The sequence below is a fragment of the Mus musculus genome, chromosome 12, assembly GCF_000001635.26.
Source record: "Mus musculus strain C57BL/6J chromosome 12, GRCm38.p6 C57BL/6J".
In the NCBI taxonomy this organism is placed as follows: domain Eukaryota; kingdom Metazoa; phylum Chordata; class Mammalia; order Rodentia; family Muridae; genus Mus; species Mus musculus.
The window spans coordinates 77,565,570-77,590,949 of record NC_000078.6 but is presented as its reverse complement, the minus strand read 5'-3'; the positions used below and the strand labels follow the sequence as shown (position 1 = coordinate 77,590,949).

General features: G+C 43.5%; 1 long non-coding RNA gene across 4 annotated transcripts in view; it reads right to left on the bottom strand.

Annotated features, from left to right (window-relative positions):
* Gm35240 overlaps positions 1 to 25,380 on the bottom strand; it is an 85,675-nt gene that overhangs the window by 48,436 nt on the left and 11,859 nt on the right. For 2 of the 4 annotated variants that reach the window (XR_381705.3, XR_381706.3), the window contains exon 2: positions 21,183 to 21,452. This is a non-coding gene — a long non-coding RNA (predicted gene, 35240). Of the gene's footprint in view, positions 1 to 21,182; positions 21,453 to 23,652; positions 23,807 to 25,380 lie in introns of those variants that run through there. The other 2 variants (XR_381708.2, XR_381707.3) reach the window with 2 other exon arrangements.

The window sequence follows — 25,380 nt, the reverse complement described above, 5'->3', positions numbered from 1 at the left end:
CCCCCCCCCCAAGATGGATAGAAGTATCCACACTATGGTCTTCCTTCTTCTTGAGTTTCATGTGGTTGGTGAATTGTATCTTGGGTGTTCTGGGCTTCTGGGTTTCTGGGCTAATATCCACTTATCAGTAAGTGCATATCATGTGTGTTCTTTTGTAACTGGGTTACCTTACTCAGGATGATATCCTCCAGATCCATCCATTTCCCTACAAATTTCATAAATTTATTGTTTTTAATAGCTGAGTCTTACTCCACAGTGTAAATGTATCACATTTTCTGTATCCACTCCTCTATTGAGGTACATCTGGCTTCACAAATACAGAGGTGGATGCTCATAGCCATCCATTGGTCTGAGCATAGAATCCTCAATGAAGGAGCTAGAGAAAAGACCCAAGGAGCTGAAGGGTTTTGCAGTCCCACAGGAGGAACAACAATATGAACTAACCAGTACCTCCAGAGCTCCCTGGGACTAAACCACCAACCAAAGAGCACACATGGGCATGGGACTCATGGCTCTAGCTGCATATGCAGCAGAGGATGGCCTAGTCTCAGACATCAATGGAGGAGAGGCCCTTTGTCCTATGAAGGTTCTATGCCCCAGTGTGAGGGGATGCCAGGGCCAGGAAGCAGGAGTGGGTAAGTTGTTGATCAGGGGGAGGGGGAAGGGGATAGGGGAGGGTGTTTTTTGGAGGGAAAAAATCAGGAAAGGGGATTACATTTGAAATGTAAATAAATAAAATACCCAATAATTTTTTTAAAAAATTAATAAAATAAAAAATTTAAAAATAGCTCTTCCTTGGTCAGTGGCAAGTGGAGTAGGAAGGAGACTGTATGACAAAAAATCTACTTCTAGCTTGTTAGGGTAACATAAGACCTCCACACGAAAGAAGGGTCAGGAGAATATGGACAGGCAATCCTGTGGCCAGCTTCTGTCAGCTCACTTCTCAGAAATGCAGCAAGACTCTTGCTGGCATTATATCAATCTGAATGGGAAGGAAGAAGAGTGCTGTGGCAAGGAGACCATCCCACATGGTCATCAAAGCAGACTGAAGAGAAAGCAAGTGCCTTTTGCTCAGCACATGGATAATTTAAGAAACCCAAAATGAGAGTTAGAGGAAAGGACAAGAGGAGATGCACATTGCAGATGAATCGACTGTCTTCAAAGAGCACATTCTCCAGCCTTCCCTCAGCCTCATTTCTGTTCCCACCCACAGGAACGGTTGATTGGTAGGAGGTCATGAACTTATCTAGACTAGTTCCAATGTGTTGTCTGAGGGGCTGGAAGGGCAAGGCAGGAGTGGCTGTTGACACACTATTATGCCATAATCTGGAAATCTCATTTGTGGAACCAGAAGCCATCTGTTCTGTGGGTAATGTGCCATGATACCTGCCAACAACAGAACAGGCTTTTGTTGTTGTTGTTGGGTAACTAATTGCGTCTGTGGGACCAACACAGCATAAGACTCAACTAGTGGGAAGCGACACCGCAGCAGAACAGAGTCTGGGGTATATTGTGACCCCAAAACATGATGGACAGACATCAGGTGGGGAGCAAGCAAACCTCTGGCTATGCTGGAGATCAGGTTTCAATCCCCACCCCCACACCTTTAAGAAAAGCAAGGGAGTTTGGAAAGGAAGTCAGGGCTTAGAAGAGCTTACACACTAATATCAATGGTGCCTTTCATACACTGTTTTGTTTTGTTTTGTTTCTAAATGACCTTGTTTAAAAGCTAAAAGGAGCAGAATACACAGGGAACACAAACTATCTTCACCCTAACACTGCAGATGACATGGTGGCCAACAGCCACCTGGTTTAAAATTTAAACTGTAAGTTCCTCTATGGTAACAAACTCATGTTCTTCCTTGTCATCCACAAGGAACAATAACCAGAAGGAAGTAAACCAGATGCTCTGCACACTCTGCCACCAGAGCCTTGTCTATCCATGAGCACAAGAACCCTCAGGGATCTGGGCACACTTGCTCCAGGATTTCTGTTTTATCTAATAAATGATCATAGGGTGGGTAGGTGGGTGGGTAGTCCGATAGAAAGATGGATTGATACACATCTATTCTACCTAAAAGGATTTAATCCCCAACCCAAGTGGTGGTATATTTTTCACCACTGACTTTTTGTTTTATTCTTTAAGAGTACATTAGCATCATGAGAAATGTATCAAGAGTACAGGGTGTGGCATGTGGCCTTGCCTCAGTTGCCTCTGGCTTTGCATAGACCAGAGGCAGATCTCACTCCACATACCTGTGTTCTGGGCTCATCCCAACTGCTCATTCAATCTCTATTGTGCTGGATTGGCCCTGAGCTTTAGTGAAAGAAAGCTACTTTTTTGCTTGCCAGACAGCAGCCCTAGTGTGCTGCCCTGTGTGATGAATACTTAGAGATTATCTTAGTGCAACCAAGAGGAAAAAACAAGGGATTTTACCAGCATGAGGGAGTATGCTTCCCACTCAAGGAGCTAATCGGCTAATAGGCATGGCGAACCAAAGGCACTCTAACTCTGCTCCTCTGGAGCTCTGCAAAGGGTGTTGCATCAAAGCTGCAGGAGGAGGGGAGAACTCCCCAACAGGTGGGAGAGCTATTGTGTTGGGGAAGACAAATAAGGAGTATTCAAGAAGAGTTGGCTTTACAAAGAGGTCTCTGTTTTCTATGGGGATAGATATTGCTAAACAAAATGGTATTCCTAAAAGCTATTTATGGATGCAAATTGCTGTGAGGTCTAAAAGTGGTTCTAGAGTTCCTTTCTGGCTGTATTTTACTTAAAGGGCACACACAAGCTGTGCTCATGGGGAGACAAGGCTCCAGTGGCAGTGTGCAGACCATCACGTGCTCATGGTTTTCTTTCTTCTGGCTGTTGGTTATTGTGGATGAAACTGGAGAAGATGAGTTTATTACCACAGAGGAAGTTACAAGTTAAGCTTTGAACCAGAGTCCCGGTGCCTCATGGGATGACAACAATGGCTGTCAACTGAGGATTTAGAGTGCACTGTGATGTCAGGCAGGCATGACACCTACCCCAGGAGTTTGCTGGTAAGTGTCCAACAACCAGCTGTCCAATAAAAGTCTTGATTTGTGGGGCTTGCCACTTTTAATAATGTCCATCGTGATGTCCCTGAACTTAAGCTAAGAAGAGCAGCTCTTACACAGAATGTCCAGACAGACTCAAGAGGCACAAACCCCTATAGGTACTAGCAGCACCTAGCCAAATGGGTAGGAAGGGATGTGTCTGGAGTATTTCTTACATTGGATTTGAACATAATTCACTTAAATGAGAGTCTATAGCGTTTAATTTTGGAAACAAAAGTGTCATACCATGCCTCTCCAGGCTAGAATGAGCCAGCTCCACCACACCACTGTATCTACCAACACACGGGCTGAATGCAGGTGATCGAAAAGCTTAGGAATCCCACCAAGCTTTGGTGAATTTTGTAAACCAAGATGCTTATTGTATATCTGATGCTGTGGCTGGATTCAAAGAATCTAATTACCTTTAATGAAAGTTGCTATATCAAATGAGGGGCATCTAAAGGGCTCACAGTTGAGTGCACGAGTGGAAGCAAAATATTAGTTGATAAATGTGTTGACGTTGGTATCTAATGACACTTAGTGTGGAGTAGGAGCTTGCCTGGAAAACTGCACAAAAGTGAATTGTGATTTTTTTTTACTTGAATTTCAACTAAACTTATAACATTGAAAAACTTCAAGAATAATATGAAATCTTTGCAGGATTTCTCATCTTGTATTTTATTCTCAGTTTTACTGGCTAAGCCTAATTTTTTTTTAAAATGTGTTTTCTTGTAGATGTCCCTGACAGTATCTGAGGATAAATCTGCCTTTGTACAAAAAATAAAAGGTAAAGAGGCAATTTCCTCTCCCAGAGAAGTCGGGCACAAATTGTCAACAAGGCAGAATTGTCCCCCTCTTTTCAGTGGACACATTTAATCTGCAGAGGTCTCTTCTAGCTCTAGCAGCCCGAGAGTCACATTTCTAAATGAGGCACTTAGAAATGGAAATATGTTCTTTTTATGGCACTGGCTGAAGGATGTATGTTGGAAAGCCTTTTGTTCCCTGAGGACTGCTTTCTATGTTAAAGCCAAGAGTTCAGTGATAGATATGTCAAAGTTCAAAAGTATACAAGCAAGCTTCTCATGGACCTTCATCCTGGTACTGCCTGAATATCTACAGTGTCCTCCCTTTTCAAGCCACATAGTCACCATGAGATGGTCAGAAAAGATGAGACAAATAGAAATAAGCTGACTTTATAATGCTGTTTATCTGCTGGAAGCATGGTCCAGCCTTTGGAGCCCACTTCCTGTAACAAGCCAGTGATGAGCAAGTGCCCAGGGATGCTGCTTAAGTGTGGCAAAGATGTGAAACATCTTTGAAGGGACTCAAGCCAGCCCAGGCCTGGAAAACATGGCTCTGGCAGGCTTTGTCCTTCTCCCCATTGGCTCTCCCTTGCTAAACACCATTAGATTACATTCTTGAAGCTAGCCATCAAAGTCTATTCCCTATTTGGCAGCTTCCTCCTTTTGAGGCTGACTACCAAGGTCCATCTATCAAAGTATTGGAGTTCAGCAGTTAAAAGTCCCTTTGGCTCACCTAGTTAGCATGCCCAATTAAAATTAAACACTTCATCCTAACATGAGATTTCCCTCTTTACCTTTATAAACTGCCATTTGCCTATGAGCCACATCTGTCTCCTCTCTATCCAGAGATAGCCCTGGGGTATGTGTGGTTAGGGGACAAATATCTCTTCCCCCTCTCCCTTGTTCCTTTCTCCCTTCTCCCATATCCTTTTGCTCCTGTCTTTGTCCCTGCCCTTTGTCCCTCTGGGGCAAATGAATCTCCTTTGTGCTGAGAACTTGGGTCTTGCAATATCGTATGCTGATTCTGGTCCCATCAATCTCAGGTTGGGTATGGCTAAGGATTTCCTGGATTCCATACTCCCTGCATGCATTTCCATGTTCCTCCCATTTCCCCTGTCTTTCACCTCTTCATTCAGCACAGCTCAAGTCCATTTTCTGAGAAAATATAAGCGTCTACATTCCTAAATCTAGTGCCATTTTCAATTCTCCCTATCAGCTGTGTTAGGTTCTGGAAACGGAAACCTCTTTAGCCCTTTGTTCAGCAGTCACATATCTCAAATACAGCTTTAGGAGGTAAAATGCAACCTTAAGCAGGCGTTTATTTGACTCATATTTCCAACACAGTTATGTCTGGTTCAAAACAGCAGAGTTAGCTGATTCTCATCTAGTGATGGTTGCTAGGAAACCATTCTGTGGCAAATTAGAATCTGAGTCAAGTAAACCTCGACCTCTCCATCTTCTGAACTCTTATAGAATTAATGTAGGTATAATTTATTTAGTAACAAATCTGTACTGTCCAGGGATATCGTTTCTCTCGCACAGTTAAACTGTTACTTAAGTAATTAACTTTTATTTATATTTTACATATAAATTTCCCACTCAGTTTTTAAGCAATCAACACAGATGTGTTGGAATCTCCATTTCCCAATGCCTGGTCATCAGGACTTCACCCATATACACCAGTTGTAAGTGTTACAGCTCTTGAGTGGAAAGGCTTACCAGATGGAAATGTTACAACTCTTCTCTGACAAGGGAAGGTTTCCCCAATGTGTTATGGCTCTGTTCTGGTGGGGGAAGGCTTCCCCGTGCTTGTGTTACAGCTCTGAAGGGAAAGGGATCCTGGCAGTCAGAAGCCAAGGAACACCACAAAAAAGTCACACCACACAACAAACCTCACACAAGAGATTTGTTAGGAGGGAAAAAATCCAGGAGGGCAAGAAGCAGCAGAGGACTAAGCAGACAACAGGGTTTATATAGGGTTTCTCTGGTGGGATCAGGGTTGCGTTCTAGGATGGCCTGGGATTGAAGGGATAATGTGGCCTGATCTTGGAACAAACTCAGGGACTAGTGTGATTTTGTAGCCTGATCTTGGACTCTCTCTCTCTCTTTTTTTTTTTTCTGTAGGGTAGGGTCTGGGCACTCTCTGGCCTTGAGAGGGTAGGGTGGCGGCCTGGCCATTGAAGTTCTTCAGGAGTGGGACCTGGCCACTCTGTGCACCTCAAGGGGTCAAGCCTTACTATCAGAGTGGTCTAGACATGGAGTCTGGCAGCCACGGGTCCCCAAGAGTGGGGCTTACAACAGGAGCATCTGCCCTAGGCAAGGAAAGCCATATACCACCAGCAAACTTGTGTTTTCAAACTTGTGTTTGAAAGGAGGTGGTCACATTCAAAATATGATTCTAGACTGGACAAAGAACAGTCAGAGCATGTGCCACTAGTAATTAAATGAATTCATAGTACTGTTTCTTTCTTATACCCAACACTGGTAAACTTCACCCTGTCCCCTGCACTCTATTTTCCTGCCCATAACTCTGCCTGTTGTCCCAGAGGCCTGCTGACACCAGGGACAACCAGGTAAGACATGACCCCAATCCCTTGCTTATTGAACTGCATCTTGTTTTCTGAGCTCCATTTTAAGCCCACAACTCTGTCTGCAATTCCGGATACCTGCCCAAATCAGTGAATGCCACATAAAACCCTGCCTCAAGCTTTTGTCTGTCAAATCTCCCTAAAAAACCTAAAAGTGGTAAACTACTGCCCCCTGCTCTCTATTTTCCTGCCCACAACTAGGCCTGCTTTCCCAGAGGCCTGTTGGCACCAGAAATCCCAGGTCATGTTGGTATTAGAGATCCCAGGGGCAAGTTAGCACTTAAAACCCCAGAGGCCACACAAACCAAACCAAACCAAACAAAACAAAACAAAACCAAACAAAACAAAACAACCAAACAACAACAACAACAAAACCCCTAGTGACCAGAATGTTAGGCCATTCAGGCCAAAAGACAAAGAGGAAACAGAAACCATAGGGGGAAAGAATGGGGAAAAAATACCCATCCAACAAAGATAAACTCAGAAATCAGGATATAAACCTATAATAGCCATAAAACCCAGATGGATAAAGGCCAGAGTAAGAACACAATCAACAAGAGCCAGGGAAATATAGAACCACCAGGGCCCAGCTGATACCCTAGCATACCTGAAGTGTAAAAAAATTACCTTAAATTCAATCGTATGAGGATGATGGAGTCCTTAAAAGAGAAAATGAATAACTCCCTTAAAGAAATACAGGAAAATATAATCAAACATGTCAAGAAAATGAATAAAACTGTTCAAGACCTAAAAATGGAAATAGAAGCAATAAAGAAAATACAAACTGAGGTAATCCTGGAGATGAAAAACCTAAGTTAGAGAACAGAAACTATAGATGTAAGCATCACCAACAGAATACAAGATATGGGAGAGAGAATCCTAGTCATGGAAGATACCAAAAAATAAGTTATTACATTGGTCAAAGAAAATGTTAAACCTAAAATACTTCTGGCACCATTTGAGAAATTTGGGACACTATGAAACCACCTAACCTAAGAATAAGAGGAGTAGAAGAATGAGAAGATGTTCAGATTGAAGACACAGAAAATATTTTCAACAAAATCATAGAAGAAAACTTCCCTAACCTAAAGAAAAAGATGGTTATAAATGTATAAGTTTACAGAACACCAAATAGATTGGACCAGAAAAAAAAATCTTCTCACTACATAATAATCAAAACACTAAATGTATAGAATGACAGCAACAACAATAAAAGAAGGTTCCAAGTTGCAAGTATACATAAAGGCAGACCTATCAGAATTACACCTGACTTTTCAATAGAGACTCTAAAAGTCAGAAGTGCCTGGGCAGATAGATGTCTTACAGTCTCTAAGAGACCATAGATGCCAGTCTGGACTATAATAACCAGCAAAATTCAATCACCATAGATGGAAAAAACAAGATATACCATAACAACAATTAATTTAAACAAGATCTATCCATACATCCAGCCCTACAGAAGATACTAGAAAAAAACAAAAAAACTCCAACCCAAGGAGTCTAACTACACCCAAGAAAACATGAGAAATAATTTCACACTAGAAAAAACAAAAACAAACAAACAAAAAAAGAAACACACACACACCAACAAAATAACAGGATTTAATAATCATTGGTCTTTAATATCTCTCAATATCAATGAACTCAATTTCCCAATAAAAAGACACAGGCTATCAGCATGGATGAAAAGAAAATGGGTTTATCATTCTGCTGCATACAAGAAACACACCTCAACATCAAAGATAAACATTACCTCGGAGTAAAGGGCTAGAAAAAAAGTTTCCAAGCAAACAGACCCAAGAAGCAAGCTAGAGTAGCTATTTTAAAATCTAATAAAATAGACTTCCAACCAAAATTAACCAAAAGAGATAGAGAATGACATTTCATATTCATCAAAGGAAAAATTCACCAAGATGACATCTCAATTCTGAATATCTATGCCCCATATGAAGGGCACCAACATTTGTAAAATAACATTATTAAGTGTAAATCACATATTGAACCACATACTAATAGTCTGAGACTTCAACACCTCACTTTCACCAATAGACAGGTCATCCAAACAGAAACTAAACAGAGAAATAATGAAAATAAGGCATTATGACTTAAATGGACTTAATAGATATGTACAGATCATTTCACCCAAACACAAAAGAATAGACCTTCTCCTCAGCACATCACAGAACCTTCCCCAAAATTGACCACATATTTGGCCACAGAGCAAGTCTCGACAGATACAATAAAATTGAAATAACTCCCTATATCTTATCAAATCACCATGGATTAAAGCTGAACTTCAACAACAACAGAAACAATAGAAAGTCTACAAACACAAGAAAACTGAACAACCCTCTAATCAATGACACTGGGTCAAGGAAGAAATAAAGACATTAAAGATTTTCTAGAATTCAATGGAAATGAAGACACACCATGCCCAAACTTATGAGACAAAAATGAAAGCAGTGCTAAGAGAAAAGTTCATAGCACTAAGTGACTTCATAAGGAAATTAGTGAGATCTCATACTAACAACTTAACAGCACGTCTGAAAACTCTAGAACAAAAAGAAGCAAACACACCCAAGAGGAATAAATATCAGGAAATAATCAAACTTTGGGCTGAAATCAATAAATTAGAAGCAAAGAGAACAATACAAAGAATCAATGAAACAAAGAGTTGGTTCTTTGAGAAAATAAACAAGATAGACAAATCCTTAACCAAACTAAATAAAAGGCAGAAAGAGAATATCAAAATTAACAAAATCAGAAATGAAAAGAGGGACATAACAACAGACACTTAAGGCCAGGCAGTGGTGGCACATGCCTGTAATCCCAGCACTTGGGAGGCAGAAGCAGGTGGATTTCTGAGTTTGAGGACAGCCAGGGCTACACAGAGAAACCCTGTCTCAAAAAAACAAAAAACAAAACAAAACAACAACAAAAACAAAAAAACAAAAAAAAAGACACTGAAGAAATCCAAGAAATCACTAAGTCTTATCTCAAAAAAACTGTTCTCCACAAGACTGGAAAACCTAAATGAAAAGGACAATTTTCTCAGTAGATGTCACTTGCCAAAGTTAAATCAGGATTAAATAAACAACTTAAGTAGACCTATAACCACTTAGGTAATAGGAGCAGTCATCAAAAGTCTCCCAATGAAAAAAGCCCAGGGCCAGATGGTTTTAGTGCAGAATTCTATCAGAACTACAAAGAAGAGCTAATACCAACATTTTACAAATTATTTCACAAAGTAGAAACAGAAGGAACATTGTCAAATTCATTTTATGAGGCCACAGTCACCCTGACACTTAAGCCACACAAAGACTCAATCAAGAAAGAGAATTTCAGGCCATTGCTGCAAAAATACTCAATTCAATTGCTCATAAACCAAACCCAAGAATACATCAACAACAATTTTATTTACCATAATCAAGTAGGCTTCATTCCAACATATGAAAATCCCTCAATGTAATCTGTCATATAAACTATCTGAAACACACACACACACACAATAATCTCATTAGATGCTGAAAAAGCCTTTAATAAAATTCAACACCCCTTCATCTTCAACAAATGTTGCTGGTCTTACTGGATTTCTCCATGTAGAAGAATGCAAATAAATCCATATGTATCACCCTGAATATAACTTAAGTCCAAGTGGATCAAAGACTTCAACATGAAACTATATATACTAAATCTGTTTGAAGAGAAGTGGGGAATAGCCTTGAATGCATTGCCACAGGAGACAACTTCTTAAACAGAAAACCAACAGCTCAGGCACTAAGATGAACAATTAATAAATGGCATCTCAGGAAACTGGAAAGCTTCTGTAAGGTGAAGGACAGTGTCATAAGGACAAAACAGCAGCTGACAGGATGGAAAAGATTTTCACCAACCCTATATGCAACAGAGAGCTGATATTCAAAATATATAAAGAAATCAAGAAACCAGACATCAACAAACCAAATAATTCCATTAAAAAATGGGATACAGAGCTAAACAAAATTCTCAACAGAGGAGTCTCTAATGGCCAAGAAGCACACAATGACATCCTCTGTCATTGGGGAAATGCAAATCACAAATGACTGAGATTCCATCTTACACCCATCAGAATGGCTAAGATCAGAAACTCAGAGACAGTTCATGGTGGTAGGGATGTGAAGCAATGAAGCATTTCTCCATTGCTGGTGGGACTTGGACAACCACCTTGTAGTACAAATTGGTCAGTTTCTCAGTCAAATGGGAATATGTCTACTGCAAGACCCAGCTATACTACTTCTGAGCATATTCCCAAAAGATGTTCCACAATACCAGAAGGACACGTGCTCAACTATGTGCATAGCTGCTTTGTTCATAATAGCCAGAAATTAGAAACAACCTAGATATTTCTCAACCAAAGAATGAAAAAAAAGAAATGTGGTACATTGATACAATGGAGTATTACTCAGCCATTAAAAACAATGACATCATGAAATTTGCAAGCAAAGGGATGGAACTAGAAAAAAGTCATCCTGAGTGAGGTAACCCAGATCCAGAAAGACTAACATGGTATGTACTCACTTATAAGTGGGTATTAGTCACAAAGTCATAACTATGCTACAAACCACAGAGTCAGAGAAGCTAAGTAACAAGGAGCACCCAAGTTGGGGGATGCCTGATTCTCACTAAGAAGGGGAAATAGATTAAACATTGAGGGTGAACAGAGGAAGGGGACTGGATGGGAGGAGGGTTCTGGGTGAGAACAGGAAGGATGAGGTGAAGGGAGGAAGGGAGACAACTGGATTGGAGGAGAACATCTCTGGGAGGAGCTAGAAACCTAGGCCAATGGAAAATCCCAGGAATCTATGAGGGTAATCCTAGCTAAGATTTCTAGCCCTGGGAAATATGGATCCTGAACCTGCCATTTCCTATAACCAGGCAAGACTTCCAATGGAGGGATTGTGACACCAACCCACCCATAAAATCTTAGACTCAAATTTTGATCTGCCTATAATATGTTCTGGGATGAAAGATGGAGCAGAATTTGTGGGAAGAGCCAACCAGCCTGAAACTCATGCCATGAGAGAGAGCCCACCCCTCGTACTACTAATGCTGCTCTGCTGTACTTGCAGACAGGCACCTAGCAGGACAGTCATCAGAGAGGCTTCATCCTGCCTCCGATGGAACCTGATGCATAAACCCTCAGCCAAACATTAAGGGAAGCTTGAAGAATCCTGTGGAAGAGGAAAATAAAGGATTCAAGGAGCCAAAAAGGTCCCAGGATGTCCCAAGAAAACCTGCAGAATCAACTAACCTAGGCTCCTGGGGACGCAAAATGACCGAGCTGCTAGCCAGAGAGCATCATGGGATAGACCTAGGTCCTCTGCGCAATGTGACAGTTATGCAGCTGGATCTTCATGTGGGACTCCTAAAGCACAGGCAGGAGCTGTCTTTGACTACACTGCCTGCCTTTGGATCCCTTTCCCCTAACTAAGCTGCCTCATCCAGCCTCAACAGAAGATAGGCCTAATCTTCCTGCAACATGATATGCAAAGGCTGTTTGGCATCCATGGGAGGCCTCCCTTTTTCTGATCAAAAGGGGAGAAGGGCTCAGTGGGGTAGGGGGAAGAAAAGGGAAGCTACAATTGGAATGTAAAGAAATAAAATAATAAAAAAAAAAGTGGTCTCATGGCATTATAAAAAAAATGGTAGAATGGGAAAAAGGAGAGAAAAATGCATACTATACAATACCATTTCTATAAGTCCAAAACCACATCTAAGCAAATTGTGTATGCACGTATCCTACAATAAATATAAATATGTTTGGGAATAAAATGGCTGAATTCAGCACAGCGGTTTCTTTGGGGAAGGAGAAAAGAAGAATGGGTTGGAGATGTCTACATAAATTTTCCTATAATGCTTTATTTATGAAGAAATATAGTTGAAGAATGGGTAGCAACATGTTAAGACTGGTCAAAGCCGTGCAGTAAGAGCTTGGTGGCTGTTATATTACCCTCCATGCTTGTTCGTGTTTGATATATTTATTGACTTTGTTTCTTTGAAATTTGTTTAAGGATGAGAAAAGACTTGAAATTCTTGCCCCTGGGCAGGTCAATGGTACACAAAGCTGCCATGCAAGAGATATGGGTCATTTGACTTAGTTCCTGCCAAGTTCAATGGATTCATGGGAAGTTCTAGCCATACATTAGAAAGTTCACATGAATTAAGTTTTCTAGATGCTGGCATTGAAGCAAAGGAAGGTCAGACAATGGGGTTTGTTTTGTTCCATTTTGTTTTTACATATTATAAATAATAAAAACCTTCATTTGTTTTGCTTGAGTGGAATTAATCGTGAGAGACAGCACTGTGGCAGTCTAAGGGTGCCTAGAGCGATAGTTCTGAAGCCTTAATGGGCATAAAAATCCCCTGGAGTGCTTGTGAAAATACAGATTCCCAGCTACACACACACACACACACACACACACACACACACACACACCATGATAAGTTGGTGAATAGGGGTGGCTGTCTATCATTTTCGTACTGAGCATCACTCTAGTTGTTCTGGTCAATGAACAGGATAACTGAAGTGTATGCAGCCTTTTAAGCAGATCATCCCAAGCCAAAGAGCACTGGTAAGTGTGACCACAGGAACACACTGCTGGCACTGTCATAGGCTAACAAATAGCTCCTTGAATATCCAAATCTATGAACGTATCACACATGGAACACCATTCAGCATTTATCTCTTCATTAAATGTTTCCCAGTGTCTATGATATACACAAGTCTGCTTGTCTTTAACTATATTTGATATTAATTTCTTTACAGTACACAGTCACAGAATTTTGTTTAAAAAATCATAAATAACTGAATTCTTCTTCTTCTTCTTCTTCTTCTTCTTCTTCTTCTTCTTCTTCTTCTTCTTCTTCTTCTCCTCCTCCTCCTCCTCCTCCTCCTCCTCCTCCTCCTTCTTCCTTCCTGTCCCATCTTTCTCTCTCTCTTTCTATCTTTCTCCCTCTCCCTTCCTTTTCTCAAACTATCATATACCATGAACATTTCTCAGGAGAAAAGATTTCCTTTTTCTTTTTCAGATTTATAGCTTCAGCTGACACAAAGCAATTAGTTTTCAGGCATATTGCCTAGATTTTTTTTTAAACATGGTAACAGGGACAGAGAACTGATATGGTAGTCTTTATCCTCACTGTGGTTTCAGGATCAATGTACATGGATGTCATATGAGACATTCCTTGTTCTTTTGGCCCAGATGGCTCTGTTGAGCCTGGAATCAAGGTGTACCTCTGGACTCCCCATCTCCTCCATGAGAAACTTCTAGATTTCTTTGAGTCTCTGAGGGGCAGGCTTCTTGACGACTACTCTGCAGATGTTCTTGTGACTGTGGAAAGTGCATTCTCAGAACAGCCCTTATACTACTAGCTTCTCTCTGCCACACACACTTCTGCTAGACCTAATTTGGAAAGGAAGGGCATGAGAGCTTGTGGGAGGAAAAAGCAAGTCACAAATCAGGAAGACATGCGCCTGTGTTCCTTTCCTTAGCTTAAGCACCTTCCTAGTCTATTTGCATGTCCATGAGGCACCCTCTCCATTTAGATACTACACTTAACAATCTAATATATGCCAACAAGTGTGTTTCCTTATGCTCATAATCTTATACAGACAATGCTTTAGCATTCCTTGCCATGTGTGCTTCTAAACACAAGTGCACAGATGATTCGCTGTGTTGAAGTATTCAGTCCTCTGCCAGGAGTATGTCTTCTGGGGGAGACAATACACATTTACAGAAATATCAAGACAAGAGGAGGGCTTATACAGAAGGCACTATATTCATACAGACAGAAAGGCCCATCTTAGTGTGTGTGAGCTCGTGAGAAGCAGAAAACTGAAGAGGCCACTGGGTTCTGATCAGCTTAAAACCTGGGTTTGTTTGTGAGGTTCTGAAGGAAACATCTTAGCCTCAGAGGACAGAGAGGAAGGGAGGGAGGGGCATTCCCTGAACTGAACTCCTTGATCCATGGAGCGCTCAGGAGCTGGCCAAGGGGAAGGCCAGAGAAGCAAAGGCAGTGTTTAACTTTACAAATGCCTCGGTGATATTTGCAGGCACAAGCATGCAAATGTTATTTGCTGTGAGAAATGTGTTTCCAGAGCAGATGTTTCCACCATCTATCCCCTTGACTGCCTCAGGATGAAGCAGTTCCTTCCTCAGCATCCCAGGGGTGCTGGGCACCAGGGACTGAGACTTGGCATCCAAGCTGAAGGAGAAACATTCTCCTCTCAGCTGGTGAAACAGGTCTGTGTTCCGAGGGTGACAGGGCGTGAGCTTACAAGTACTGTGATGGCTATAGTTTGGGGGCCTAAGGGGGAATATTGAGAAATAAAATTTGGAGAAGAATGTACTTGAACCTCCCTAATAAAAATTTTTTAAGTTTTTTTTTTTTTTCTGAATTCCAAATTAATCAAGGAGAAAGATCTGGATAGGAGAAGAGAGAAGGGAGGAGAGAGGAAAAGAGAAGGGAGGGTAGGCAGATGAGAATTGAGTTATTCATTGATGAGGATCTCCCTTGTATCATTTCTCTGTGTCCTCAGTCACCTCCTGAAAAGACTCCCTGCCAAGAGAAATCACCCTGCAGGCAGAGGAGTGGATTGCCAAGCATGCTAATGTCTGCAGGCTGGTGCCCTGAATGCTCATGTGAGAACAATAGAAATCACTCCCAAGCGCCATATTTCCTAGACAGACTTATCACAGAGCTTCAGGGTTCATAGTACTAAGACCATGGCCTGAGATTGAAGGTCTCAGAAATATAGACCTGTAAAATGGCAGAGCCAAAGCAGCCTCTTAACTGTGTCCTCAGGTCACCTGATCTGCACTGGGGATCCTTAGCAAAAGGATATGGAGAAGCATTCGCAGAATCCAGTGGGTAAGGATGTGAGATCTGGTGTTGGGAGCCAAGTTTGAGTTGTGTGACTCAGGCAAGTAGCTCAACTATCTTAATCTTAGGGTCCGCAGCTACAAAGGATTGCAGTGATAATACCTCATTCCAAGGGTCATAGTGAGGATTTAACTGTGCTTAGCATAGTATTCGGCAAACTGTAAATGCTCCATAAATGTTAGCTGTTGCTATTAATACCCAGCAGGCTTTCACCACGCTGCTCTGGCAAGGCTGCTAGGTTGTGCTTTGCAGAAAAGTCAAAGACAACTTCCTTTTAACTCTGTCCTTCAGCACCCTGGCCAGAGCCCACCAGAGTCCCAGGGAGGTTGTTTGACTACACATTATAGAACTGGATCAGAGGACATCCTGCCAGCTCTGTGGTGTTTGGCCCCTATGACCAACCTGTGGGTCTGTTTGTCTCTCTAGGGTACCAGGAGCTCAGAACTTCAATCGCCTATAAATGGCCACAGATCAAGAAGCAAAACCAACATACTGCCTATCACTAGATATTCCAGGAAAAAGAAATCGTTTGATGGCCAAGGGGAGCCCTGGATTCTAACCTCTGTTCTGGCCAAGTCCCACGATGGTTGGGACTCATCTTAACGCAGCAGAGATAAGATCTAAGGAAAGAAATGTGATTGAGGATGTCATGACCTAAGTCTCTTCCCTCACTTTTCCCAGAGGGAACCTGGGGTGGGAAACATTGATTTAGCATCAAAATACTGGTTTAATGAAGGCTCCTGGAGACAGCTGCAGCAGCTTGGACTCCACAGGCCTCTGATAGAAAGAGGAGCCAGCAAAATGCCTCCTGGGTACTTTTTCAAGATGCTTTCTTGATGCTTCCAGAGTAGTAAAGCAATTATTGCTTTGCAAAGCCCAGGGAAAGCTGGAGAGGAGGAAATGTCTGAGAAAATAAGCCTCTTTCTGCAGAAAATCAGTGGTGAGATGAGAAGAATGCAGGAAGGAAGGCTGCAGGCGCTGCACAGTACCCAGGTGAGGAAGCAGGGCTCAGAGAAACCAGGTGTCTCCCAAGGTCACAGCCAAGTGGAGACAAACAGACTCTTGAAACGACGGAGCTCCTGTCTAGTGCTCAGGGATTTATGTGCACTGTGAGCCTGTCTCTCAGTTTTCCCATCTGTGAAGGAAGATAGTTAACTGCGCCTACTTTGACTCTATAGTTATTATAAGACATAATCCCCTGTGAAGATTTTAGGGTGATCTGCGGTCAGGCTCCCTTCTTTATTATTTATTTATTTATTTATTTATTTATTTATATTTTATGTATGCTCATTTTTCCCGCATGGACATATGTGTGCCATGAGTCCCTTGTGTCTGTAGAAGACAGAAGAGGGTGCTGGATCCCCTTGGACAGTAGTTATGTGGAGTGGTTGTGATCTGGTGTGGATGCTGGGAACAGAATTCAGGTCCTCTGTGAGAGTAGCAAGTAACTGCAGAGCCTTCCCTGCAGCCGCAGTGGTTGGGATTTTGCTACTCCTGTCTCCATACTGGATCCACAGATGAAGTGTTGCCATAATCTCCTGGCTCACCTACCCAGACTTATTCTTGCTCTCTTAGGATCAAGTGAATGGTGAAATCTGTGGATGACTCAAAGATGAAGACCATGTTCTCATTAATCCTGATTAAGTGGGGTTAATACCTCCTCTGGTCAGAAATCAGCCCTGACTTCCATAGCAAGACAGGCTTGTCACTTGCCTAGAAAAGGGGAGCCCAACCATGCAGTACATGGAAAAAAACATGTCCTATGAAACAGACAGCAGTTGAGGTGAAGAACAGCAGGAGGCTGAGGCAGACCTTGGGGATCTGAAAGGAGTCATGGGATGGCATTTGCAGGAGGCCAGCAGTGAGGAGGGAGCTGCAGATAGAGGCCGGAGGAACAAAAATCTCTACCTGACAAGAGCCAAGGAAAAGGCCAGAGAGTAAAGGGCCCACCACAGGCTTCTAGGAAAATGATCTCAAAAACATTTAGGCAGCTGACACGGGTCATGGTACTTTAGAGTTACTTTGCTGAAATAATTACAGCACAGATTCCTACAGTTTTTCTAGATGCCTGTTTGAATAGCCTGCTTTGGAATTCATTAAGGTAGCTTAACTCAAATACTGAACGGGGGCTTGTCAGTTCAGTAAGACATGCAGGCAGGACCTAAGACATTTTGCATGTCTGTGGCTCTGGGAACATTCAGGTTTGAGGGTCGGCCTGGGTGGGTCATTCATTTTCAACCATCAACCCAAAGAACTGCTGTAGGAAGAGGTCAAAGGAACTCGTTTTTACTTTAGTGACACTGCCTGGTCATCTGTCAGGAACAAGGCAAGCTCTGGAAATCTCTTTCTTTTTCTATTGTCTAGGATGAAGGCCAACTTTGGAACATTAAGAGAAAAAGCACGTAGAACTCCTGGGTTCGGGAGGGGCACCCCCAAGTGCACTTGCAGGGCCATGTCTCTGTGCCTGACTCTGCATACCAACAAAACCCCAGTGTCCTTGGGGATCGACAACTGATTTTTGTCAACTGGTGACTGAGTTTCAGGTCTTGTCCTGAACCTGATTAATTAGGGGATGGAGCATCGGGTCAGAGTATACTATAATCACCAGAGACTGTTAGTGCATGAAAATGGATATTTTCAAATGAGCCGGAAACAATTAGACCCAAGAAGATAAATGCATGCAGTCTGTCCTATAAAAGACTCACCACAAAGGCTGCTCTGGGCTTTTGCCTCCTTCCCTTCTCTCCCTCCTCCTGTTTTCTCTACACTCTTTTCTTGGTGATTTTGCTTCCCTCACCCTCATGAAGATGAGGGACACAATTCCCAAAGGCACATTTCAAGTTCCTCTTTTTACTTGATCTTGATTATATACTTTCAAATTTTACACAATGCCACCCTAGCCAGCAACAAACACTCCACCACCACCACTGTGTTGCATCTCCAGCCCAATTTTCCAGAACTAAGTTCACCACATGCCCCTTAGAAGGCCACTGTCCTTCTGAGTCCCCCTCCTTTGTTGGGACATCAAATACTCTAAAACACAAACTTCCCAACATCTGACCTCTCCCACTTCCCAGCCCCAGATATTCTGTGAGCTTCCAGACCTTGCAACTGTACCCTCAAAAAGTCTTCCGCCTCTCTCTCTCCCGTGTTGTGTCCATCACCACTGCCCTAATTATGGGCTTGGTTGCTCCCAGCTGAATTACTGCAATAGACTCCTAGTTTACCTGCCAGATTAATTCACTCCCCATCCTTGCCTGTTCCATCCCAGAGTCTGTTTACAGATTAATCATCCAACGGTTCATGTTTGATTATATACAGCTTCAAGTGGAAACAAAAGACCTTCTCCCCCAGACATTGTCTCTAGAGATGTTAATTCCTTTGCTCACCAAAGGGGCAGGGGAGGGAGGGAGCCTAGAAGGAGTCTTTCCTCATCAGCCAACTCCATGTGATTAGTGGCTCTGTAGAGCACAGGGTAAGAACGGACTCTTGAGCCTGTGTGGAATTAGTGAAATGTTGCCAGGATGTGTTGGTGGCATCTTTCCTGGGTATTGGTAAATGGTGAAAAGATACCCAGTGCTCCAGGGACCTCAGGCATCCAGACTGCCATCAGCATCTTCTTAGCCTTAAAGTTCTCTAGTCTCCTAACAACAAAAATAAAAATACACAACAAAACCCGAAGTCTTCCCAAACCTATCCTACAGTTGCCTGTCCTGTTCATGGCTTGTGTTAGCTTCCCTCTCCAAAGCTACCTTCTCAAGGCCCAAGTCAAATTCCACATGCTCCCTAAACAGCTCCTGACTTTTCTGAAACTGAGTATCCCCCTTCAACTCCTTAGCATCTTTCTTTGCCTCCCATCACCCCATAAGCAGCAAAGAAACAGAAGTCATCTCAGTTGTCTGGTGTTCCGTACATGGCAAACTGATGATTGTGGAGGAGTGAATGCATATTGAATTGTACTATGTGTCTCTAATAGGGACACTCTCCACCAGTTATTTTTCAATTAGGTCAATAATGCAAGTATCACAACCGAAACATTGGGTAATGATTAGCAATCACAGCCACAATAGAATCGCAAGTCGAGTTCCCATTTACCTGCCCTTCCCTTTATTCTGAAACCCTGGGAACCTCATTACTGAGCGTTCCAGATCCTTCTCTTGCTGGGCTCCCTAAAAGCACATGTGTGGAGGATAATTGAACCTCTCCAGGGCCCGCACTCCACTGAGGCAGACAGGAAGCCTTAGAGAGTCATCTTGGCAGCTCGGTGCCATTTGGGGGATTTATGCCGACTTCACTGCAGATGGTATGTTGTCTCAGTTTGCCTCCCACAAGCTCATGGTTATTATTCTTCTCTGTTTTCCCAAGACTCAAAAATTAGTTGACTCAGAGCGCCCCCAAAATAAAAGGGGAAAACAAGCACAAAGGCCCAAGTAAATATACCAAAAAGCTGGTTATGGATTTTGATTCTTGAGTATTGATTTAAGAATGGGTCACTGCTGAGCGTCACCTATATATGATGCAGAGTAGGAGCAACCCAGTCATTCCCATAACTGACTGAGCACAAAGACCACTGGAAACTTTGTTTGGGGCTATCATCTATTCTTTCTTTCTTTCTTTCTTTCTTTCTTTCTTAGAATTAAATGTTTATTCCTGGGCCCTAGCCCATGAGATTTGGACTTACTGCATTTCAGATGGAGCCTTGAAGCATGCGTTTTAGAAAAGTCTGTTCTGGCAATTCTAGTTTGGAAATATTTGGGGAAGCCACAGGGAGAGGAATATAGTATGGAAAACCAGTCCTGTCAAGAACTAAGGGAGCCCTGGACCTGCTCCCTGGCCATGGGGCCTGCCTCTACATGAGGCCCCCTACTGGTCCTGCAGGCATAGGACAGGATACTTCAAAAAGGGGTTTTCCAGTCCTTGAAGCACCATCAGGAGAGATTGCAAAATGGGCAGATTCTTATTCCCCTAATCCCTAAATAGGAGGCTCGGGGGACCAAGGACTCCACTTGTCTAGCAAGCCGTCCATTTGAAACTGACAGAGGTGCCCCTGAAGACCACTCTTTATAGAGTAGAATCGAAGTCCAGTTTAGAGGCAGCCTATATCAGTAGTATGAGCCTATACAGATGTTCCTTGAGAGTCCCCTCCTACTGCTTCAGTACACAGAACAGCCAACCAGTCATGATCAATAGAAATGGCTGTGATGTCCTGGCTCCTTGACACCCAGGGCACACAGCAGGCTTGATGGTCTAATAAATCATATAAGTATGAATCCCCTTGCCCCCTTGCCCACAGGACAGAGGACCCAGTAGCAAAAGTTCCTCTCACATTACAGGAGGTAATGACAAGGCTATGAGGGATAAACAGTCAGACTCCTCCCTTCTTGGAGCCCAGAGTAGAGCTCCTGTTGTTATGTGGCCTCCCCTTCCTTATTGCCACCCAACGTAGTCTCTCTTTCCTCTGAATCCCTGAGAAGGGTATGTCTTATTAGCATCCTCTCATTTCCTTTAACACTGTGTCCAACCAGCTAGTCAAGTCTGGGCTCCATTTTAGGCAACACCAGGAATGCCTCCCCATTCCCCTCCCTCTGCTTGCTCTGACCAACATCACCAAGTGCTCACTACCATAAGCACAAGGTAAATACAGTAAAGGTGCCCTTGTTATAGCCATGCTTTTCCTCCCCAATTGGTGTGTGTGTGTGATATTGCCATATTAGAAATTATCCTAAAACAGTGACTTGTAAGAGTACAGTTGAGGGGTATGTCCACGAGTCACTAAGACAATTGTTCTCACCTGGCCTCACTGGTGTCTCTTCGGTCAGCAGGGGATGAGGGGGTAGATGAACTTACACTGACTAGAGCACAGCAGGTAGGAAGGTAACCATCAGGGAAGGATGGCTACTACTCCAAGTAACCTCTGTTCTTCCGACACAGGGTGACTTTCTGCTGGGTCCTGAAGTGCTCAGTTACTGATGGCCAAACTGCGTGTCATTATTCCTGCCATTGTTACTGGTCAGAAGAACATCGGACATTCAAGGGCAGAGTCGTCTCTAAGGGGAGGAAACTGCAAAGACAATATAAAAATAAAATCGGATACAAGAAGAGAATCGAGTCCACTTTAGCCAGCAATTGACCGCAATGTGAAAAGACCTCTAACTATGAAATATTTGTCCTTAAAAGGCATAGGCTCATCTTGTAGTGTATTGCTCCTACAGGGGCAGATAAACAACTGTCATTGTCTGGTGGGGTAGTGAATAAATGAATGACTTTCAGGCCCCCAAACAGGGATTTCAGCATTGCCACTTCATCCTCATCCCTGCATAGCTCAGGACTTCCCCTGGAGCTGCCCAGCCTCCCCTTCATAGAGCCCTGCTGCCGTTTCAGATGTCGACGCAGGGCATCCCCAAGACCAGTGAACTGAGGTCAGCAGGAATGTGGTCCAGGCATTGTAACCTAATGCCAAAAAGATATGAACGGAACCACACAGAGAGCGGTGGCATAACAGAACTCCTCCGGAAGTTGCTGAGCCAGGGGAAAAATACACAGTGGTGTCCTCTTTAAAAACAACTGATACCAGCGAGTGCAACAAGGGAATCGGGGTATAAATATGAACTGTACTTGGGAATATGATCCTTATACCAGCAAGAGAGAGGCAGTCTGCGTGATACAGGCAAGGCCAGTACCTCTGGAGACACTCCCACTCACTCTTCCCGTTTAACTTTCCATCCGAGGACTCTGCATGGTCTCAAATCTGCACTCTCCTGCGTCTCACATTTGAACAATGTCTTCCTCTAGCTCAGTGTAGAACTTGAAATGGTCTGTGTTTCCAATATGCATGGAAACATAAGATGGCTTCATCTGAAAGAAATGGTGACAGGTCTCAGGGACCCTGCAGCCACCAAATCCAGCCCTGTGCTACCTTCTCCTTGCTAATTTGCTCACCAGGGTCCTCCACTCTCAGCCAGTCATCCTGAAATCTGACCTGCAGGCTCTGGTCTCTGTTGGGTGTGCCCTGAGCACCCCAGAGCTTTCCTAGGGCTTGGACAGCTCTGAGGCTGGCGGCTTGTTTGCTTCCAATCTTTAATACCAGCAGAGGGAGCAGCAGAGCTCCCAGCCCTGCTTAGATTCCTCACACCAGTCTCCTGCAAACATTTAGACATCATCCCCTCATCCCCCACATGGCTGTGATCAATTTGTTCATTTCAGATACAAGACTGGAGCTCGAAAAAATAAAATAAAATCCAAATACTAAATAATTAACTCGAGGACATCTTCCAAGAAAAATACAAGAATTCAAAAGAATAATCTTCCACTTGAACGATCCGGGCCTCTATTAATTATAACTTCTTATTCACTGATTAATGATTGCTAGGATGACATTTAGAAAAGAAAGTTGGAGAAGGATAATAAAGGAAAGCTTGTCCTCGTGATGAGATCTAGCCATCCTCCCCAGGGAGTGACAGGACTTCGAGTCAGGGACCTCTAGAGACCAGTCCTAGCAAAGATGGGGAGGACTCACATGGTCCTCCAGGGAGAGGCGGGCAATGACCTAAATTGGCACGTCCCTCCCTGATTTCTGATGTGATTGGCAGTTCTGATAATAGTGGTGACAGGAGCAGGAACAAGTACAGACAACATGGATTTGCAGGGAAGATTTAGTTATTTTCAAATAAATTATCGCTACCAGCTTAGCAGGTCAACACAGAGCTCAATGGTTCTATACTGGGGAGTATCCCTCCCCTTTCTCTCTCTCTCTCTCTCTCTCTCTCTCTCTCTCTGTGTGTGTGTGTGTGTGTGTGTGTGTGTACATGCATTAGTGTATGCATGTTCATGCATTAGTGATGATGATGATGATGAAGTAAAGGGTATGAGAGCAGCAAAGGTGCTCAGGCCACTGACCTCACGTCTCTGGGCTTCTTTGCTTCTATGGAACTATGTAGATACAAAAGGAGCCACCTCTACCAAACCTGAATTGCTGACTGGGAAAATAATTTGCCTCAGTTTGGCTTCAGGGGACTGAGAAAATGAGAGGTGCATGCCCCTTTCCTATCCCAAGAGGTCTTTGTTTGGGGTATCTGGGATCCTTCACCTCAGGAGAGTTTTCTTGGCACTTTAGTTTGGAGCTACAGCCAGAAGTTGCAAGTGCCCAGGAAAAAGCACTTGCCCACCTGGAAGAGTAGGACACCCAGGGAAGACTGGAAGGGAAGAGCTCGTTTCAAAAAGCGGTGGGAGTCTTAAGACCAGAGAGGAAGAGCTGACCATACCTGTGAGTGGTGAGGACTCCCTCACACACAGCACCCAGGATCAGTGGCTTCTCCACCACAATACCACCTGCAGACTGTTAGGAACAAACAGAGTGCCTAGCGACATGTGGCTTCAGCCAAGACCTGACAGGTAACAGAAGCAGTGACCACAAGTTTCCTCCACCGTAGACTTAAAGACACAGTAACAGGCACTCATGCTTCTCATTTCCCCAAGTTCCCAAGATGGGGCGAGGGGAGCCAACTCTCAACCTGTTCTGACTTCTCGCCACTGGAAAGCGGGAGTTTAAAGGCAGATTAAGTTGTTGCTAGAACCATGTCAAAGTGTGCTGGCTCTTTCTGCATGTGCTATTCAATGGATTCGGGGTCCCAGACCTGAGTATACAGGGCAACACAAGCGACACCTGGGGCTCACAGTATTCAGAATTCTGCCCTGCACATTGAGTGAAATCCCACTCTCTTGCGCCCTGCCAGCCTCCATTCTGCCCTTCCCCCCCTCCCTCCTTCCCCTACCTACTTGGGTGGGCCCTAGCTGGGTCTGGGCAGAGGTGTCTAAAGAATCCGTGGTCTAACAGAATTAGTGGACACATTTCAGCTCCAGCGTCTCTCTCAAGTCCTTCCTTCGTGCCCCTCCCAGCAGGCTGTCAGTGAGTGCTGAGTGATTTATTAGGCAATTTTTCTCTTTCCATCCTGAAAATGGAAGTCGAGCTCCCCTCTAGCTCTGCTGAGGACTAGCCTGGGAGCAGCATCTTCTGAACTCTAGCCGTGATTCTTAGCCCCAAGTCCTGAGCTGGGAGCTTCTATCCCAGGGAGGAGAGACGTTCTACATGCCTTTGGCGACTCTTGCTATGTGCTGTCATTGTGTGTCCCCAGAGCACACCAATGGGCCTTGCACACTGTCATACCTGCAGGAGATACCAGCTCTTCATCTCTAAGTCCCAGGGCCACATCCTGCACCCTAGGTTCTTTACACCATTGGTTCTCAACCTGTGGGTGGCGAACCCTTTGGAGGGGGTCAAATATCCCTTTCACCAGAGTCACCTAAGACCATTGGACAACATAGAGATTTACCTTATGATTCATAACAGTAACAAAATTACAGTTGTGAAGTAGCAATGAAAATAGCCTTATGATTGGGGTCAACCTGAGGAACCATATTAAGGGTTGCAGCATTCGGAAGGTTGAGAACCACTGCTCTACAGGAAGATGGTATCTGAAGCCAGTACCATGCCACCAAGATCTGTCCTCTTCCCACTCCCTCTGGCTTTTCCCACATAAAGTCAAGGTTAAGCCTCCACCTCATCCAGTTTGAGAGGACTGTGGGAAATCAAAAGAGCCTTAAATCAGTATTTTGAGGATAGGACCAAATTCAGGAATGGGAGCAGCCAGCCAGCTCTAGTCTATTAAGGGCCGACTTGCTTGGTTTGGCTCTGTAAGTAAACAGTTTTCTCAGCTGAGATGGATTTATGGCCTTGCCAAGGACTTCCACAGCTAACTAGACCTGCCTCTGAATCCCTTTTTGCTTTAGGGCCCTAGGATCAGAAAGCCCCTAGTGAAGGAGGGTGAAGTTATCTACACAGTCTCCCCAAACCCACAACCTTTTCCGAAGCCAGGCATCCCCTTACCCTCTAACCCATTTCTAAGCCTGGAATTTCTTGCTAACCATTTCTGTGTGAAGGGAGGGAGCTAGTGCAAAAATGATAGCCGGTTCCCCGAAGATGTCATCCTGAC